The 20,087-nt window shown below is 41.1% G+C and overlaps 1 protein-coding gene across 2 annotated transcripts in view; it reads right to left on the reverse strand.

Moving 5' to 3' along the window:
- LOC140731786 (syntaxin-1A) overlaps positions 1–20,087 on the reverse strand; it is a 301,889-nt gene that overhangs the window by 181,257 nt on the left and 100,545 nt on the right. The window lies entirely within an intron of this gene.

Consider the following 20,087-nt stretch of genomic DNA (forward strand, 5'->3'; position numbering starts at 1 on the left):
TCTCTACACAACTTTCCATCACCTCCCTCTGGCTCCACTCCTCCTTCCCTTTCTTCATCAGTCCTCTCCTCTTAGATTCCTTCTTTTTCAGCCCTTTACACCTCTTTCTCCTGGCCCCTCCCAGTTGCTTACTTTATCCCTCTCCCTCACCCGCTCTTTCATCTGGTCTCACCTACCACCTGCTCTCCTTCCCCTCCGCCACTTTCTGACCCCTTCCTTTTCTATTGCTCCCTTCCTTTTCACTCCCAATGAAGGGTCTTGTCCCGAAATGCCAAATATTTATTCTCATCCATTGATGCTGGCTGACTTGCTGAGTTACTCCAGCGTTTTGTGTGTGCCCCGTGCACTTCTAATTAGCATTTTTGAAGCATGCACCGCACAAGCCCACAGTAATAAATTTGACTGTCTCCTAACATACACCTAAAACACAAACCTCTGTTGAGTGCTTGTGTGTGCACACTCACATAATGGAAGCAGAGAATTTAATAAAAATTAAGGAAAACTATTTCCATCACTGACACATCTTTGAAATCAGTGCATTGTGTGGATTTGTTCCCATATACTGTACTGTTCATTGGGGATTACTTTCAATGATTTGTATTCCTCTGTTGGTCTGTTAAACAGAACATCAAAACTTTACGTTTGAACAAAGCTAAATATGCATTTAAAGAATAAAATCCGGCAAATAAGCAAACATTGAAATTACCTGCAGGTTTTGTGCAAATATTTTTTCCCAAGTGATTTTAGAGTGAATAACTTACTCTACTTTTGCACCTTCTAATGTTACAGTACAAATTTTTTCATTTATTTACATTGCCTCTGAAATGTGGTTGCTTAAATCCTTTGTACATTGCTGTGCCATAGCACAAACATGAGCTACAGGAAAAGTTCATACTCTTGCAAAGATAAATTATTTAAAAAGAATCACTTAAAGACCGTCAGTATATGCAGGGACTAATATTTCTGGAGTGGATTGGAGTTTTTTTTCTAAAATGTTTCTCTGAAACTTTTCTGAGACCTAAAGAGTAGATCAAAATCCTCTGAAGCCTCACCATCATGGGAATTAAACAGCTCCTCATGCCATGCCCTGGTGTCTCGCTGGCTTCATCTCTGCACCACCTTGCCCTTCCGTAATAACTTCAGCACCTCACTTTTCTAGTCTATCTTTCCAGAAACATCAGCTGCACTAACCTGAAGATCACACCTCTTCCTCCAAGATCCCTAGATTCACTCTGTTCCAATTGGTTCACAGCAGTTGAAAATTTCAATTCCCTGTCACTATTCCTCCAACACACATCACACATTGTTGTCAGCTCACAGGGACGTCTACGTTCCTCTGACAAGTCACTCACAGTACACCTTTCCATCCAATCCACCATTTGTGGTCTGTCATCAACCAGTACACTCACGTCCATAAATTCCAGACAAATCCTTCCAGTTTGTTACCTCAGAACCTTCACAAAATTCATCTCAAATTTATAGTTCCTCAATAGAAAGCTCAACATTTTCCTTAGTTTACCTTCAGTGCTACTTATTATTCAACAGTATTACACAAACAGACGATTTTTAAAGCAACCACACTTTTAGAGCAGTAGCTGATCCTTATTGTTGTGTTCTTTATTTGCTAAGAGCTTAAAAATATTAACAATATCTGTTTCTCTGAGAGAGAAGATGGAATACTTGTGGAACACCATGTTTCAAATTCCATCCGAAGTCCAAGAAGACACCGGGTAAAATTTAATGCATGCAGATTAGGCCATGGAACAACAAAAGGGAGAACAGGAGAAGCAAAGCCACTCAATCACAAGAGGAAAGATACAGTGTGACAACTCCAAAGGGAGTAAACAGATGCAAAAAAGATTGGCCATAGGAATGTTGTCAGAAAATAGTTACTCAAATAAAAAGGAATGTATATCTGGAATCCCCTTTCCCCCAAAAAGACTATTGGAAGGCCAGTGAAAAGCAGTTTTGTCAAGCAAAGGTGTTCAGTGCGAGGGAATCAAACCAAGTCGATAGGTTTAAGATAAAGATCGGCAAGCATCATACTCAATTGTAGAGTGAGCTCATGAAGCCATAAGATCACTTTTTAATGGTTCTTGCTGCATCATTTAGTCAGTTGGATATTGCACGCCTCACTGTAGGACCTTGAAAGCATGTGCCATTTTGGCTAAATCCGCAGAGCAATCGTCAGAAGTTTGTGATGGACCTTCAACTTCTGTCATGGTCCCATATCTCCAGGAGGTTTTCCTGCTTTTGGTGCTACCAGTGGCATGGCTGGTAAATACATTGATTTTGACTCCATAAACTCCAGATGGATTTCAGGCCTTTTTTAGTTTAACATGGCTCTAAACCAGGTGTTCCCAGCCTGGGGTCCATGGACCACTTGCTTAAAGGGTATTGGTCCACTGCATAAAATTTTTGGGACCTCTGCTCAAAACTATCATTCCCTTGGTCCTTCCCACATCATCCCATCCCACCTGAAGTTCATTAACAACCTACTGTTTCAGTGCTATTTTTGAGTTCAAATACATAAATGAATCACGTGCTTGTGATGTGTGCATGTCTACAACACAATGACATCATTACACTTGTGACATAACATAGCAGTTATTGTCAAACTGAAGCTCCTACTGTACCCAACAAATTGTTCTTCACAGCTCTACCAGTTACCTCACAGATCTCCTTCATATGCAGTGCAAGTGGAGTAGACAATCGAAACAAACACAGATCAGCTTGTGAAAGGAAAATCTTTGCAGCACTTATCAACCTTTACTGAATAATGCAAGGGTCAACAAAACCTCAAAACTCTACAGCTGGGGAAGGGAAGACGCTGGGGCAATCAAAATTTTCTTATATGCATAGTGTGCTGGTAAACCTGTAGTAGCTGGTAAACACTTAAACAGTCAGCTAGGCCTGGAGAGATAAGCAAACAATCCAATGCAGAAGAGGCTTGAGATTATGAAGAAGCCTTAAATGCAGCAGTATCACTAACTTCATGGGAACCAGATTCTATTCATGCACATGTTGTGAAGTACTCACCTGATCAAAGATATTCCATTTGCTTCATCACCTCACCCCAGACCAATCTGTCAATTAAAACCAGCTTGGTTTCTCATTTTACAGGTTCTGACAAAGAACAGTCAACCTTCAAATGTTAATCAAGTAGTAGCAAATCAAGGCAAATGGACTTGCTGTGAGATCTAGAAGACATTTTGCCACTCATCCAAGAGGCTTCTTCAGTTCTGATCCATGGTGGGTAGTTTTCCGGCTTATAAACTCAAGAATTGTTTAAAGGTATAGCAATCACGAGGGTCTTTCAGAGTCATAGGGTCATTAATTGTCAAGTCGGAGTTCTTGTTCTTCTTTGTGCAGCTTCCCCACTTGAAAGGGATTGAATGCACTTACCCAGATTCCACTCAATGACCAAACAACTTTTCCTTTTTCTCCCTCCTTTCATTTTATTTTTTGCAAGTGCGGCAGTTTGATAGTTCCGTTAGTTCCATTAGTCAGTAGTCATTTGTCATTAGTAATCAGTCATAAGTTATTAGCCATAAGTCTAGTCATAAGGTGAAAAAAACTGGCTGTCTCTCGGACTTTGTAGACGAGTTCGGACCTGCACCTCCGTTTCTCTAATGGACCGTTATGGCATCTGACCGTTATGTTTTCAAACTGGGCGAACCCTCTCGAAGGGGTTGCGAGCTCTTCTTAAGCCTCGCGCCATTTCCGAGAAGTGCCTACGCACGATGATTCCCGTGTCGAAGTTAGCACTAACCCAAACACAGTGACAGCAGTGCTCTTTTCCATGAAACAGTCTCTCAAGTTATTTAAAGTTCAGCATCTTACCGCAGATTCCAACACTTCTCCCGGACTGCCACTGTGACACTGCGGGGTCCCCCCAATGTTCCGGGCAGAAGCAGCCCTCAGGCAGTAGGTTCATCCGGTCTATCAGTAAATTCTTGCTCTTACTTTTATATTTTATTTTCTTTTGCCTCTAGGTCCCAATACTTTCTAGAAACTCAAGTTTGACTTGACTTTAATCTTATCTTTGCACGAATGGAGATGTGAACTGTTGTGGGATGCTGGGGTAGAGATGTCTGATAGTAACATTGCAAGTAGCTGATAGGTGGTGTCGTGCCATACCCTACCCCTCTGTTCAGGCAAACACGAGGAAATCTGCAGATGCTGGAAATTCAAGCAACACAAACAAAATGCTGGTGGAACGCAGCAGGCCAGGCAGCATCCATAGGAAGAAGCAATGTCGATGTTTTGTGTGTGTCCCTGTGTTCAGGGATAGGTTCTCCAGTTTGACAAAGATAGCTTCTTTAATCCCTCTTTCAAACCATCTGCCCTCCCTGTCCAAAATGTGCACATTGTTGTTATCAAAGGAATGTCTCTTCTCCTGCAAGTGTAGATATACTGCCTTGACCCTGAAGTGTTAGCCCTCTGATGCTGGGCCTTCCGTTTGTGAAGTGATTGTTTTGTCTCGCCAATATACAGCTGATGACACCGCCTATTAGCTACTTGCAACGTAGACCTAACATCTCTACTCCAGCGTCTCCACAACAGTTCACAGCTCTATTCATGCAAAGATGAAACTAATGACCTTCTCATTACCCCTACGACTTTTAACAATCTTCATGTGATAGCTATACTTTTAAACAACTCAGGCTACATCCACACTACGTTGGATAAATCCGTAACCAAAGCCTTTTCTCTTCGTTTTTACCCTCCGTCCACACTAAAACGGCGTGTTTGTCTCCTGAAAACGGAGCTTTTCAGAAACGCTTTCCAGGCTGGGTATTTTTGAAAACGCTGCTTGGGCAGATCAGTGTGGATGGGGTAACCGGAGACCTTTGAAAACGCTATCAGATGGCAACGCGCAATTTGTTTTCTTGAACGCAACCTAACAATTTCAGAACAGACGGCAACGAGACTGAAGCCAGAAGAGTTAGAAATGTACTCACCAAATACTTTGACCCATAACTTACTGAATAAATAAGTATACTCACTTTGCCCTGTTTTCTGTCCTTGCTCGTACGAAGGTGGTTTACCTATTTATGCAAGTACTTCTCTGACAATAGATGTGCAATAGCCTAAAGTAACATTGTATGGAAATGCAAGATAACACTGATGCAGACATGTTTTACACATTTAACAAGGTACTTTATTAATGCAACAGAGTTAGTCAATTTTTCAATGTTCGCCGTCAGCCGGGTCAATCTGTCCGTGAACTCCGTCAGTTGCCACTGTACGCTCCAGTATTTGTTTTTTTCAGTTTTAAGTCCTCCTGCACGAGAGCCAACAGCTGTCCGTCATTTTAAGTTTTTCTAGTCTGTAACTACACAAATGCGCACTTCTACGGCGAGATTCGACACCAAACATGTTTTCGGTAGATGTGTCCTGCACATGCACAGGAGGAGGAGATTCGCTGAAATCTCCGTTTCAGTGTGGATAGAGATATTTTCAAAAACGCATAGTGTGGACGCCTATTGTTTTTACGCGAAACCGGCATTTTCAAAATTATCCGGTCTAGTGTGGATGTAGCCTCAGTTTAAGAGCCAGAAAACTACCCAGCATGGATCTGAACTGAAGAAGCCTCTTGGATGAGTGGTGAAATGTCTTCGCGACAACACAGCAAGTCCAGTTGCCTTGATTTACTACCGCTTGATATACAATGACCTGGATGACCGAGAACCTTCAGAGACTAAAATGTTAACGTGATTCTCTTTCTACAGATGCAAACTGATCCGCTTAATGTTCCCAAAAGTAGTTTTAATTTCATATTTCCAGCATTGCTGATTTTATCTCTTACAATGCGAAGACTGACGTAGAAATGAAAGAGAAATCAAGACGTGAGTTTGAGTCCATGTTGCCATCTTACCCTTGGGGAAATCTGTAAGGGATACTGCTGTTGGCATTATTGGCTACTTGTGCAATGAGAGTGTTGCCAACCAGCATGTTACCTCAAACAATGACATATTCCTGAGAAGAATGTGAAATCATAGGAAAAAATGATTCGTCATAACCCAAACGTGGTGATAATGAAGCCTGACGAAATTGCTAGATTATGTCCTGACTATAAAATGACTGCTAGCAAGCAGTACCCATTGGTGATCTTTCAACACCTTTACAAGGAATTGGCAGATGTCAAATTATTCCTGAAGTTAGGCTTGTCATATGGTTAGGCTCAATTATATGTAGAGAAAGGGTCTCAGCACTACTTTACCAAATTTATTCAATTTTCATGATTTGAGCAAAGTCGGCAAGGTCACCATTTATTGCCAATCCCCTATCTGCCATTGAGACAGTGGTGAGCAACCTTCTGGAATGGGCTGCAGTCCTAGTATAAATACTCCTATGGAGTGTTTGGTAGGGTGTTCCAAGATTGTAGACCCCATGACCATGAAGGACTGCCAATCAGGATGGTGTGCAACATGGGAGGGAAACTGCAGGTGGTGGCATTCCTCTCAAGTAGGCATCAGAGGTTTCATTCTACTGTTGCATAGTTCAGGAGTTCTTCTCTGTACTGATCAATATTGATTCCTCATGCAACATTAACAAAACAAATTATCTGCCTAATAATATCTGTTTATAGGTTTTGCTCTAAACAAACCAAGTCATTTCCTATGTTACAATATTTTGTGGACTACAGTTGTGTTTCATTGGCTGTGCAGACTAAGGGGACGTACAGAGTTCATGGAATCTGCCATATAAAGAGCAAATCTTTCCTCAATGTTAAACATAACATTGTTTCAAATTCTTCCATGTCTGGTCTTTCTCAATAAATCCTCCACACCCTTTGGTGGCAGTAAATACCATGAATGGAAGAGGAATTAAGACTATATTGCCTTCAGCTCTCACCTTTATTTAAAATCTTTCCCAAAACACGTTAAAATATTATTTCACTAGTTTCAAAATCTTCTCTCTCAAATCAAAAACAGATGAAATTGAGATTTAGTCAGAATTATTATGCTTTATATATTCTCATCAACATGTTTTGGTAAATCTTCAAGAAGACTGGAGAAGCATATACAAATTAAATCACAATGTTTACACACAGTAATGGTACAATAAACACATTCCTAAACTCAAGGCATGGGTACAGGTTATAGTAGCAACCTATGCTACTGCCCCTAATATAATTTCTTTTCTTAATTTATTCTTGTGAATTCATAGTTGGAATTCAATGCAGACGGAATATAGAAGAAGGTATTTCATAATGTATGTCAACGCACTTTGGCTAAGCCACATTTGGTGCACTGTGTCCAGTTTTGTCACTGCACTCCACGAAGAATGCAAAGGCCTTGGAGAAGATGCAGAACAGATTGCCAGGATGTTGTCCAAGAGAGGCTGGACAAGCTTGGATTATTTTCATTGAAGAGGCAACAGCCAAAGGAAGATTTGATAGAAGTACAGTATATAGCATTGTGAGAGGCATATATAGGGTAGATGTGTAGAATCTTTTTCCAGTGTTAGAAATGTCAAATACCAGAGGGTATAGGTTTAATGCGAGATGGGAAGAGTTTAAAGGATTAGAGTTTTTTTTCTTTACACAGAAGGTGGTAGGTGTCTGGTACGTACTGAAATACCAATGTTCAAGATCTATTTTTTAGACGTGAACAGAGAGGGAAAGGAGGGATATGGACCTTGTGTAGTCAGATTGGATAGGTTTTGATTGGCATGATGTTTGACATAGACACAAGCTGAAGGTCTGATCCCTTGCTGTACTCTTCTATCTTTTATACTGAAACAATTCTGAAACCTAGATCACTTGAATATCTTCTATAAACTTATTACTGAGAGAGCAAGGACTAGAATGAGCTATTAGGTTGGGTTACCAAGAGCTTGTTCTCTGCGTGTTACTGCTGAGTCAAGTTAGCATTAAAAGTATATGTATTGGAATTGCAGAAGTTGAACATCAACACACTGAAGTCACCTTATTTTACAGAAGTCTAAGAGCTCAGGGTAATTTGTATCTGAAAAGACTCTTCAGTCAAATATATTCAGTGGCTATTTTATTAGGTAAACCTGTACACCTAGTCATTAATGCAAATATCTAATCAGTTAATCATGTGGCAGCAACTCAATGCATAAAAGCATGCAGATATGGTCAAGAGGTTTAGTTGTTCAGATCAAACTTCAGAAGGGGGAAGAAATTAGATCTAAGTGACTTTGACTGTGGAATGATTGTTGGTGCCAGATGAGGTGGTTGGAATATCTCAGAAACTGCTGATCTCCTGGGATTTTCACTCAACTGTCTCTAGAGTTTACAGGGAATGGTGCAAAAAACAATAAAAAATATCCAGTGAGCAGCATTCTGTGGGCGAAAATGCCTCGTTAATGAGAGAGGTCAGAGGAGAATGACAGGCTGGTTCAAGCTTTCAAGCTGAATGGAAGGCAACAGCAACTCAAATAACAATGACAAAATAAACAAAATAAGATAAAATAATGTCACAGGCTTGGTGTGCAGAAAAGCATCTCTGAATGCACAACATGTCAGATGATAAATGGATGCAGCAGCAGAAGCAGAAGACCACAAATATACAGAGTGGCCATTTTATCAGGTGCAGGTGGTACCTAATAAAATGGCTACTGAGTATATATTTTTACTGGTCAAAATCCTGATTAACAAAGTGAGCAACTCCTTCAATGGTAATAATGCAGGAGATGGCATTTTCTGGGCTACATTCTTTAATATTTCAGTACCTGCAGATATGACATTGTCCCCACAACAACTGGAAAGTTTTCACGAGTGAATCTGCAGATGCTGAAAATAAATAAAAACAGAAAATGCTGGCAGAACTCAGCAGGCCAGACAGCATCTATGGGAGGAGGTAGTGATGACGTTTCAGGCCGAAACCCTTCATCAGGAGTGAAGTAACACGGGATGGTCGAAGGGGAATAAGAAGTGGGGGGAGGGATAAAGTAGAGAGCTAGGAAGTGATAGGTTGGAGGGAAATGGGCTAGGGGGAGGTGGAGAATTATGGGAAATAAAAGAGAAAGAAAGGTAGGGCTGGGGGGAAAATATAGTGAGGGGGGAGAAAAGAGATTGAAAGAGAACCAGACTAAAATAATAGATAGGGATGGGGGTAAGGGGGGGCAGGGGTATCAACGGAGGTCTGTGAGTTGAATGTTCATGTCGGCAGGTAGGAGGCTACCTAGGCGGGAGATAAGGTATTGCTCCATCGACCTGTGTGGCCTCATCTTGACGGTAGAGGAGGCCATCGACAGACATGTTGGAGTGGGAGTGGACCACTTCACCTGCGAGTCAACTGGGGTGATATACTGTATCTGGTGCTCCCGATGTGGCCATTTATACATTGGGGAGACCCGCCACAGACTGGGAGACCGTTTCGCCGAATATCGGCGCTCGATCCTCCAGCAGTGGCGGGATCTCCCTGTGGCCACACACTTCAATTCCACAGACCACTCCCACTCCGATATGTCTGTCCATGGCCTCCTCTACCATCAAGATGAGGCCACATGCAGGTCGATGGAGCAATACCTTATCTCCTGCCTAGGTAGCCTCCTTCCTGCCGGCATGAACATTCAACTCACAAACCTCCGTTGATACCCCTGCCCCCCTTATCCCATCCCTATCTATAATTTTAGTCTGGTTCTCTTTCTCTCTCTTTTCCCCCCTCATTATAATCTCCCCCCAGCCCTACCTTTCTTTCTCTTTTATCTCCCATAATTCTCCACCTTCCCCCAGCCCATTTCCCTCCAGCCTATCACTTCCCAGCTCTCTACTTCATCTCTCCCCCCACTTCTTATCCCCCCTCGACCATCCGGTGTTACTTCACTCCTGATGAAGGGTTTCGGCCCGAAACGTCGTCACTACCTCCTCCCACAGATGCTGTCCGGCCTGCTGAGTTCTGCCAGCATTTTGTGTTTTTAACTGGAAAGTTTTGTCTGCTGGGCAAGTGATTTGCATAATGAACATTCATGAAGTATTAGTCTGATGGTCACAAAAAGCTGTACCTACAATCACATTCAGCAATCATCAACGTTAATAGGTCTCACCCAGCAAAATCAACAGAAATATTAAAACAACACACACAAAATGCTGGTGGAACGCAGCAGGCCAGGCAGCATCTTGTGTGTGTTGCTCGGATTTCCAGCATCTGCAGATTTCCTCGTGTTTGCTTGAGAAATATTAAAATCAGATTGGGCATGCTGCCAGGCCAGGGCAAAACAGAAAAGTTTTCTCCAACAAAAGTAACAGATTCTAAATTGTGGTCAATGTAAACTTTTATAAGATTATTAGATTAGTTTTATGTTTCACATGTACACCCAAATATACAGTGAAATGCCTTGTTTGCGTCAATGACAAAACACAGTCTGAGGATGTGCAGGGGGCAGCCAGCAAGTGTTGTCAGGCTTCTGGCTTCAACACAGCAAGCCCACAAATTACCAACTCTAACCCTAGCCTATGGAATGTGGGAGGAAACCAGAGCACCTGCAGGGAACCCACATGGTCAGGGGAAGAACATACAAAGTCAGCAGCACAAATGAAACCCAGTCGCTAGTTCTGTACAAGGTGGCCGTGAAATTCTTCACCTTGAACATCATAAGGAACATGTAGTAATTAGCGGAGGCACACCCATAATGCAGTTACCCATTGTCAATAGACTCTGCCAAACATACACACAGGCACACACAACAACATCCACCAGCAATTATTATACATTACACTTAAGATTTACCAGTGCCAATTCTACCCAGAGATTAGCTGAAGATTCAACAGATTAAACTACAGTTATTAAAGAGCCACAAAACAAGTGTCATAATCTACTTTCAAAGTGTTTGTTATAGTAGCAGGCAGGACCCAAGAATTGTTTCAGACAAATGGAACACATTTGCTTTTATTTGTACAAGTGAATATATAATATTTCCCTGTTTAATGTGATGCAGGTAGAATCAGTTGAAATGTAATAAGAACATGAGAAAAATCGAATGAGTTAGCTGATCAGCCCCATCATTTATACTATCACGGCTGATATGTCTCCAGCATGATGTCTTTTTCTGAGCCAGTTCATCATGTTTTTGAAAGATTGTACCAACTTCCTCATTGAATGCCCCCAAAGATCAAGCTCTACAACCAATGGGGTAGAAAATTCCAAAGATTGATCACTCTTTCCAAACTAAAGTTCCTTAGCACTTTTGTTGTACATGACCACCCGTAATCATACTGACAACATTTTAATGCTTACCCTGACATTTCCCTTTATGAGTTTCAATTAACCTCTTTCTGACTGCCTCCAATGCCTGCCTGTATACATTTCCTTCAGAGGTTCAAAACTGTGCACAGTATTCCAGGAAGGGCCTCCCAGTGACCTGTACTATTGTAACAGTGCTTCCCCATTTCTAAATGCCAGCCTCCCTGCGATAAAGGCCGATGTGCCACTTCTCTTTCAAATCACTCGTTGCAACTGCATGCTCGTTGTGTGTGTGTCTGTGCGTGTCTGGGGGTGGGGGGTCATTCACAAGAACACATTGGTCCCTCTATACCTCACTCATGTGCAATGATTCTCCATTTAACAGTTGCTAATTCAGGCTAATTCAACATAGTAAGTAATATATTTTTAATGCATGGGAGGGGAAATTTTCAAACATGAAAGCAGAAAGTTGGACTCTTAAAACAAAAAGTGCTCAAGGCATTAATCAACTGCAGTATTACAGAATGTAAACTTCACTGAAAACACAATCCCTGAAAGATGTTGTTGATCCGCCAGGCTCAGCGTGACATGGCACAGCAAAGGAAGAAAATATGTTCAAGGCCCACTGCTCTTGATATCCTACTCCACCTGTCAATGTAGAATACATCAAGCAGAAAATCATATCATTGCAACAGCTATAATAACAGCATCTTTTAATCACATTACACACAGCCATCTAAACATGGGACATTACACATTTCGGAACACATGAAAGAAAATTGTGACAACATTACACTGGCTGCAGCCACGTAGCATCAACAATGTTAGCAACCCTATGATCTACGTTGCCAGTAAAGGTAATAAAGACTAGCTCACCCATCAGGCAGTGATAGAACATACCCCAAACCAACCTCTTCTCTCATTGTACAACTTGGGCGTCACAAATGAATGATACAGTACGTTTATAGAGAATATGTAGTATTATGCTCCATTTACTTAGTGGCCATTTTATTAGGTACACAGCACACCTGCTTGATAATGCAAATATTTAATCACCAATCATGTGGCTGCAACTCGGTGCATAAAAGCATGCAGACATGGTCAAGAGGGTCATTTGTTTTTCCCAGACCAAATAGCAGAATGGGGAGGAAATGTGATTTAAGTGACATTGACTGTGATATGAAAGTTGGTGCCATTTTGGATGGTTTGAGCACCTCAGAACTTGCTCATCTCCTGGGGATTTTGTACACAACAGTCTCCAGAGACACAGAATGGTGCAAAAAGCAAAAAAAAAATCTAGTGAGCAGCAGTTTTGTGGAGGAAAATGCCTTGTTAATGAGCGAGGCCAGGGGAGAATGGTGAGACTGATTCAAACTGACAGGAAGGCGACACCGATTTAAATAACCACGCATTACAACAGCATTATGCAAAAGAACATTTCGTAAAGCCCATATCAATCTTTGAAGTGGATGAGTTGCAGGAGCAGAAGACCATGAACATATATTCAGTGGTCACTTCATTAAGTACAGAAGGTACCTAATAAAGTGAGTACTAAGTGTAGAAAGCACAATATTTGTGATCTTTGAAGCTTTCTGCTTCCCTCCCCATCAGAATGTGTTCCCTGAAAATACTGTTTGACCAGTTTTGTTCACCTATACATGCATCTTTGTTTGGTTTGGTATCAGATCTTTCCTGATCATTACTGTGAAGGATCTTAGCAAGAGTTTTTGCCACCTCAAGAATATTGTGCGGGTGCAGTTTGGTGTTGTGTTGATATTGAGTGTGATGGACTTGCTCAGGTTCTTCACAACTTTTAAGCTTCAGCTGGCGACACCAAGGCCCCAAACTGTGACAATCTTCTTTGCAGTGAAGTTCAGGGATCAGTCTGTGTGTGCATATCAAAGTGCATTGGGGGAGGACGAATGGCTAGACAGCTTTTCTGAACTACTCTAGATGAGGTGAACTAGCTGTAAATACTTCAGATTTATTGCAAGTAGGTGTGCATCAATCAATTTACAATTCAAGCCACTTTACTAGTTAATATCCAACTATATGCAACATTTAAGTTGCATGGCTGTTGATTCACAGAGATATGTGTATTTTCCTTCTCCTTACATACATATTATAGCCAGTGAGGGAAAGAACAGTTTATACAATTTGTTAGCAAGATAGGAATTGCAGTGCCATTCACTAAACAATTAAATTGCTTAATTGTTAGTTAAACAATTAACTAAAACAATTAACTAATTTGTTTTGGGGTTCTAACAAAAACTTGCATCTCACCATTAAAGTTAAGAGAATCTATTTGAGGCCAAAGGAAGCCTAAAGGGAAACTATGCTCTGATTCAGAGCAGAAGGCCAACCAATTCTATTGATGGGACTTAAAACCATGCACCTCTGAACGTGGATGAGTTGTCAACCTGCATTTAAAAAAAAACTGTCTAAGAGATAGGAAACAGGAGCTGGGATGTTATGCTAAGATTATATAAGTATCATTTTAGTCAAAGCTATAATGCTTGTCACCTTATTACGCAAAGAACATGACAGAATTATATAGGCTGTAAAGGATATTAGTGAAGAAATTGCCTGGACTGGAGGACATTTATGTTACCAGGCTAGGCCAAAATTGTTTTCCTTAGAGGAGATGTCTAAAAAGGTCAAAATATTAGCAACACACATAGAGCTAGAGAGGAAATGGAATAAATAATATTTTACTCAAAACTAGTGTGGTCTGGGATTTGCCATTTAAGATGGTCCTGAAGGCAGAATCACATAGGATATTTTAAAAAAAATGAAGTACTATAATCCACAAGGACACATTAAGTGAGATTAGTCTGGATAGCTCCTTCCCTTTCCCAGCATGGTCATGTTGAGCCATATGCTTCTGTGCTGTGGTTTTAAGTGATACCCTCCCAACACCCTCACTTTTGAAGTAAACCAAGAGAAAAATATTCAATGTCAAAGGAACAAGAGAAAAACACAAAGGAATCATTAACCAGTTTTCCCAGTATCTGTTACATCTGCTGCTGGCAGAAGCTGAAATTTATCATGAAGGACATCATCATCATTAACAGAGTACATATTAACAAAGACAAAAATCAACATGCTTTTATACAGGGAGAATAATGTTTGAGGAAAGTTAGATTTATTTTTGGATGTGATTGTCAAAGCCACTGTGGCTACCTGGGTTTCCCCTTGGTGCTCTGGTTCCCTCCTGCAAGCCAAAGCATTTAAGAGGTTAATTATCCACTGAAAATTGCTCCGAGTCGGTAGAAGAATGGTAGAATCTGGGGGATTGGTGAGAAAGTGAGGAGATTAAAAAACAGATTATTTTAGGAATAGTGTCAGTAGGTGGCTGATGCTCAGCAGGGACACACTGGGCCAAAGGGCCTGTTTGCATGCCATATGTCTCCGATTCTGTGATACCATATCTGAATACTTTAAAAGACCAAGACAGCTCAGATAAAGGTTGGCACACTAAATAAAGATTCACTGGGCTGGGACAATAATTTTGCATGGATAGATTTGGATAAAAGACAATAAACAAAGAAATTTGCCAGACTATTACCAATGGGGTGCCACAGGATTTAGTGCTGGGCGCTCAGCTATGCACAATTTATATTAATGAATTATTAATTAATTACTATTTATATTAACACAGAAAATTTGTTGGCAATGCAAGCTAGTTGACAAAGTCATGGTAAGGAGGGCATGGAATCTGCCAAGGTTTATGACAGGTTCAGTAAATGGGTAAAAAGACAGGAAAGGCAGGTAAGACCTCTGCTTGAAATTGCTTCTATTTCAATGCACTTAGCTTAACAGTTGAAGTAAATGAACTGAGGGTGTGGATTGCCTCCAAGGACTGGGATATAGTGGCCATAAAAGACACGTGCTTGACAGCAGGGCAGCTCTAAGTTTCGGGATACTGATGCTTTAGGCATGACATAGGAACAGAGAAGACTGACGTGGGTGTTACCTATTTAAGAAAGAAGGACATACCCATGCTTAGTGGGGACCTACTTTAGGGATCTTCTAATGAGGCCTTTTGGGTAAAACTTAGAAATAAGAGGATGGTCTCTTTGATAGGGCTATCGTCAGTGGGAGATCGAGGAACCCATGTGTTGAGAAGCCACATATGGTTGTGAGAATAGCTGGGTAGTGCAAGTGAGTGATTTCTATCTGCCTGGTAGCAACTGGGCCTGGAATTTGTGTTGTGTATTTAAAACAATATCTTCAGTGGATCCTACTCAGGAAGGAGTAATTCTGAACCTCCTCTTCTGAAATGAGGAGGGCCAAGTAGCAAAGTGACATTTAGGGAGCACTTTGGGTCCCATGTCCACAATTCTATTAGCTTTACAACAGTTATACAAAAAGACAGAACAGATCCACTGGTTAAATTCCTGAACTGGAGCAGGGCTAACTTTGAGGGTATTAGACAGAATTTAGTTGGGTTTGGCTGGGTAACTATTTAAAGGCCAAGGAACCATTATTAATTAAGAGACTTTAGAGTCCAGGGTGGCTGCACGTTCCTGCTACAGTGAAGAGTGAACAATTCAGGGAATCCTGGCTGATGAGATATATCAAGGCTCTAGTCAGGAAGAAAAGAAAAGTGTACAGGACATCACTTTTAGGCAGCTGGGTACAAATGAATCCCTTGATAAGTATTTAACAAATTTAAGAGCAGGCTTAAGAGAGAAATTAGGAGAACAGAAAGAGTGGACAAAATGGATTTGGCAGGCTGGGTTAAAGATAATCCCAAGAGCTTCAACGTAAAAGGGTGACTAGGGAGAGACTAGATCCCTTTAAAGACCATCAAGGCTGTCTATGGAGTTGCAGATTAACTATTTCTCTTTAGAAAGCACCAAGGAGAATATTATGACTATCAAAGAAATGAGAGTAATAAGCAGTGAGGTCTATATGTATTATGAGGAAGGAGGTAAATGCAGCTTTGAAGTGCACTAAGGTGGGAAAATCCCCAGAGCCTGATCAAGTGCATCCCCAGACCTCATGGGAGGCGAGGGAAGAAATCGCAGACAAACTTGCAGGGATACTTGTTTCATCATTAGCCACTGGTGAAGTTCCAGAAGACTGGACATTGGCTAATATAGTTCCATTGTTCAAGTTAGCAAGGACACATTAGGGAAGTCTCGGTGCCTCTGACATCACTTGTAGGGAAGTTACCAGAAGGAATTCTGAGGGACAAGATCTACCATAACTTGGATACGCAAGCCCTGATAAGGAATCAGAATCAAGTTTAATATCACTGGCATATGTCCTGAAAGCTGTTAACTTTGTGGCAGCAGAACTATGCATTAGATAATAGAAAAAATAATTACAGAAAGTATATGTATGTTAAATAACTAAATTAAATAAGTTGTACAAAAACAGAAATAAAAATGTCATGGATACAAGGGAGATCAGTGCCGATTACGTAGCTGACTGATTTTACAACTCTCTGCAGTTTACTCCGAAGCTGTTCAGTAGCTTCCCCCCTCCCCCTCACCCCAGTGGCGGACGTGATGCAGCCAGTCAGAATGCTCTCCACGGTACATCTGTAGAAATTTGAGTGTTTTAGGTGACAAACGAAATCTCCTCAGACTCCTAATGAAATATGTTGAGATCGCGTTAGGTCCTCAGAGCTATTAAAACCCAGAACTTAAAATTGCTCACTCTCTCCACCTCCGATCTCTCCATGTGTCAGTGTGGTGTTGTGTGGGGAAGGTCTGATGAATCTTCTGGAGATTTTCAAAGAGGGAACTAAGGGGAGCGATGAAAGTTAGGCAGTTGATGTTGGTTGTATGGACTTCAGTAAAGCCTTTGAAAAAAGATTTGTCTAGCAGGCTGTTCTGCAAGATTAGGTCACATGGGATTCAGGGGCAACTAGCAAGATGGATTCAGAATTGGATCAATGATAGGAAGCAGAGGGTGATGGTTCAAGGCCAATTCCCCAACTGGAGGCCTGTGACTAGTGGGGTGCCCCAGGATTCAGTACTGGGACCCCTATTATTATTTAGGTAATTGAGTTGGATGAAAATGTACATGGCAAAATTAGAAAGTTTGCTAACGATTATAGGGATACTTGTTCATAGTAGTTTACAATGAATTGCAAATTGATCTTGATTGGTTAGGGAAATGGGATGGGGAATGGCAAATGGATTTCATCTTAGATAAGAATGAAGTGATGCTTTTGAATATTGAAACTGTATAGGAACTATACAAGGAAATGCAGTACACTGATGAGTGTTTTGGAACAGAGGGACATGTGCACAGATAGACAGGGTGACGAAGGACCCACTTAGCATGTTGGCTTTCATCAGTCACAGCAAAAGGCTGAGGAGTAGGGACATTATTTTTCAGTTATACAAGTTGCTGGCGAGACTGCACTTGGATTGTTGTGTACGGTTTTGGACACCCTACTAGAGGAAATTTGACGTAAAAGAGATTTATGAGGATGCTACCTGGACTAGAGGGCCTGAGCTATCGGGAGAAGCTGGCCATGCTGGATCTTTATTCCCTGGAGCATAGAAGAAGAGGTGACCTCAGAAGTTTATAGAATCATGAAGGGTACAGCGTACAGATACAAAAGATAACAGAGATTTAAGACTATAAGACCGTATGACAAAGGAGCAGAATTAAGCCATTTGCTCAAAGAGTCTCCTCCACTGTTCCATCATGGCTGATTTATTATCCCTCACACCCCTAGTCTCCTGCCTCTCCCTGTAACATCTGATGCCCTGAATCATCACGTCCCCAAAAACCTCATCCTTCATGGTAGACTTCCAACATCTTTCCAACCAATGAAGTCAGGCTAATTGGCCTATAATTCCCTTTCTGATGCCTCCCTCCCTTCTTAAATAGTAAAGTGACATTGGCAATTTTTTAGTCCTTCAGAGGCATTTCAGAATTTAGTGATTCTTGAAAGATCATTACCATTCCCTCCATAATCTCTTCAGTTGCCTCCTTCAGTACCCTGGGGTGTATTCCATCTTATCCAGGTGATTTATCTACTTCCAGACTTTTCAGCTTCCCAAGCACCTTCTCTTTAGTAAAAGCAATGACACATTTCTGACCCCAGTCACCCTTCCATTTCTGGCATTCTGCTACAGTCTTCCACAGTGAAGACTGACACAAAATACTTAATAAGTTCATCGACCGTTTCTTTGTCTCCCATTACTTCCTCTCTGAAGTAATTTTCCAGCAGTCCGATATCTACTCTCGCCTCTGTTTTACTCTTGATATACTGAAAAACTTCTGGTATCCAACTATTGGATAGCTTATTATTGGATATTATTGGCTAGCTTACCTTTACATTTAATCTTTACTTTCTTTTTGGATTTTAGTTGCTTTCTGTTGGTTTTTAAAAGCTTCCAAATCCTCTACCTTTGCACTAATTTTTCCAATATTATATGCCTTCTCTTTTCCCTTTATGCCATCTTTGACTTCCCTTTTCAGCCATGGTTGCCTCAACCCCTCTTTGGAATACTTGTTTATCTTTGGGATGCATCTTTCCTGCTTCTTCTGAATTTCCCCCCCAGAACACCAGCCACTGCTGTTCTGCCTTCATCCCTGTTAGAGGTCCCTTCCAATCTCCTTTGGCCAGCTCCTCTCTCATGCTTCTGTATTTCCCTTTACTCCACTGTAATACTGATACATCTATTTTAATCTCTCCTTCTCAAATTGCAGCGTGAATACAGCATGGACAAATCATATTGGAATCACTGCCTCAAGGTTCCTTTACCTTAAGCCCCCTAATCAAATCCTGGTCATTACATATCACTCAATCTATAATTGTCATTTTACTAGTGGGCTCAAACACAAGCTAGTCTAGGAAGCCACCTTGTAGGAATTCTACAAATTCCCTCTCTTGGTTTCCAGCACCAACCTGATATTCCCAATCTATCTGCATATTGACTTCCACAATGATTATTCCAACATTGCCCTTTTTACATGCCTTTTCTATCTTCCACATGCTAGCTATTGTTTGGAGGTGTGTATATTACTCCCATTAGGGTCTTAAAAGAGACTTAGGACATGACTTCTTTACACTGAGGCCATGAGTAACTGAAATATGCTGCTAGCAGTAGTGGGGAAGGTGGGTACAATTGTGATGTTTAAGAGGAATTTGTTTAGGTACAATAAAGGGAAGGGCTTGGAGGATTATAGGCTGAAGATGGGCAACTGGGACTAGGAGGAAGGATGCTGTGATTAGCATGGACCGGTTGGGGCCTGTTTACATGCTTCCTTACGGTGTGATACTATAGCATATTGGAGGGCAAGTGTGAGATTATTCTGACTGACCAGAAGGAATGGGCGAATACATTTTTAGAGGTGATAAATTATTAAATGCTGCTGTGAAGACTGAATGCAGTGATTTGGCTCAGTGATACTGCAAGTAAGTATTTAAACACCAGGCAGTCAGGGATGCAAATGGTAAATTGGACTTTATTGCAAGGAATGGGAGTAAATAGTTAAGAACATTTCTACAATTGTTTTGATTCCATTTTGGAATAGCATGTGCAGTTTCAGTATCTATTTCTAAAAGGACATACTTGCCTTAAAGTCAATGAAATGTAGGATTACTAAATTGTTTTCTACTGTTTCATACCCAGTGGGTATCTTGTGACTGTCTTATGACCATGATGTAATTGAATATCTGGTGAACATGATGTAATGGTCTTCTGATGGTCACATGATGTAATTTCCCACCAGTGTGAGGTCATGTGATGGCCTGTTCCAACAGGTATAAAACGGGAAAGCCTGCGGTGACACAGGTTAGTTTGTTGTTTAATTCGTCAGTTACTCCGTTATGCTGCGTATTCGTCTCATGACGCAGTTTTTGTTTTAAAGTGGAGTTTTAATTTCTATCTTAAGTTTCAAAAGTTATTTATCCAAAAGTGGATAAATCTCCGGATCCTGACAGGATATTCC

Source organism: Hemitrygon akajei, chromosome 8, assembly GCF_048418815.1.
Source record: "Hemitrygon akajei chromosome 8, sHemAka1.3, whole genome shotgun sequence".
NCBI classification, from domain to species: Eukaryota; Metazoa; Chordata; class Chondrichthyes; order Myliobatiformes; family Dasyatidae; genus Hemitrygon; species Hemitrygon akajei.